Source organism: Mycetomoellerius zeteki, unplaced genomic scaffold (genome assembly GCF_001594055.1).
Source record: "Mycetomoellerius zeteki isolate Tzet28-1 unplaced genomic scaffold, Tzet1.0 scaffold353, whole genome shotgun sequence".
Classification (NCBI taxonomy): domain Eukaryota; kingdom Metazoa; phylum Arthropoda; class Insecta; order Hymenoptera; family Formicidae; genus Mycetomoellerius; species Mycetomoellerius zeteki.
In genome coordinates, this window is record NW_017257342.1 from 16,624 (window position 1) to 18,780 (window position 2,157).

A 2,157-nucleotide genomic window follows, 5' to 3' on the forward strand; every position below is an offset into this window, starting at 1 on the left:
CGGCCGTATTCTACGGCCAGATCCTTCGCCTCCTTAAGCCGGCGCTCATTCCTTCGTGTTCGCGGAAGCTTCGAGGGGTCAACAATAAATACATCGTCCCTCCGAAACCTTTCAGCGATTCTTTCCCTCGCACGTTGCTCCAGCTTATCGCCGGTGAATTGCTCAACGGGCCAGGAGTCGATCACCGACCTCCCTCGCCCCCTTTTTGTCGGCATCGGGGGAGGGGCCAGAGTGTCCCTCGCCTCGGCCCATGCCTCCGATGACGCTTCCTCGGGTTCAGCCATCTCGCAGTCCAAAGACCGCGAGGAGGCCTCCCCCTTACCGCGCACCGCAGTGTCAGGGAGCGGCCGACTCGACTCGCCGGAGCTCCCCAGCGACTGCTCGTCGAGAGGGGGGCGATCCGATCGCCAACCCGCCCTTTCAACCTCAATATACACGCGCAACTAGGCGCGCCCGGCGAGAAACCATCCCGCGCCCCCACGAGCCCTTCGGCCCGAGGGGATCGCGAGACCGCCCACGCAGGTCGTACACCCACACGGCGCACCTCGCGGAAGCCGCACCCTTCCCTATCGAATGGTGAGGGGGTAGATTACCTCACACCCTCACCATCCGGTCGCCCACCGTCGCCGGGTAGAACTCGCGACATCCACCATTCTTACTCTTTATAATAGGACCTGTCATAACTCGTCAGATCTCACTCCCCACAGCGGCTCCGCCAGCCAGGATGTACCCTCACCTCCCAAATAAAAATGAGCCGAAACATGTAAGCGCGTTTAGTAATATAAAGAAGTTTTACTCTTCACATAGTCGTATTATTTGCGCAACGTCTTCCGCGCTTAACTCCTATTGCCTATGTTCTTTCTTAGTTCTTTTGAAGAAATATAAAATAAAATATAAGAAATATAAATCAGTAATATAAAATATAAGAAATATGAACTAATACACATACAGAAAATGATAAATCAATATAAAACAGTAACAGTAATATAAAATAAGAAATATGAACACGTTGAAGTATATGTAGAGAACATTAAAAATAAGCAACTGAATAAAAAGAATGAATACCTTAAAGTGGATTTTAATCAGGCAAATGCGAAGAGAGTGAAAAATCCTGCCTTTCTTCATTCGTGTACTGACACAGTATAAGTAAACATTGAAAAGAACAAGAAGGTTGATATGGTAAAATAAAAGAAAAGAGCATGAGAAGGGGAAAATATAATAGACAAAGAACGATAGAGGAGAGGTAATGTACAAAGAGAGAGAAAGAAGGTGGTCATGAAAGAGAGAGAGATTGTATAATTTGTAAATAAGATTCTGGTAGAGAATCTGTATCATTTTGTTTATTAAAACCTTGTTTTTGTCTTTTATAATATGGATAATTTCAGATATCAATATTTTGTCATATGAAGATTCACTATCCAAAATCTTTACTTTATTCCATCTGAAATTATGGTCAAAATTAATACGATGATCTGTTATGACCGTAGAAGAACCAGTTTTTTTCCTTATATCAGAGATATGCTCATATAATCTCGTACTTAATTTTCTTTTAGTCTGACCGACATAGCTGGCCTCACAATCATCACAAGAAATCTTGTATACTACGTTCTGATTGGAGAGTAAATCTATCTTTTCCCTTCTTAATAAAACCTTTAAGTGTGTTAGGGATGGAAAAGACTAGTTTGCAATAGAACATACTGGAAATAGGAAGGAAGCTTTCGGAGATAGATTTGACGTAAGGAATTGTAAAATATTTATCTTTGACATATGCATTATGTGTAATGTGTTCTTTATGTACACGGAATTTTATTCTATTTTCAATTATAGAGAAGATGAAAGAGAGAGAATAACTATTGTTGAGAAAAATTTGAACATCTATTAAATTTTTTTTATGAAAACGAGTATGTGGTAAGTGGATAATTTTATCTATGAAGCTAATAATTGTGCCTTTTTTATGGCAAAAAGGATTGGAATGGGAATTACGGAATCTTCCTGAAAACGTCTTTTTGTGATAAATGTCAAAAATAATTCTTTGGTTATCTATTATATAATGAGCATCGTGTCAAGAAACCTCAGTTTGTTGTTTGTACCAACCTCTATAGTAAACTGTAATCTTTCATGTAAAGAGTTAAACGTATTTAATGTATCATTGATAGT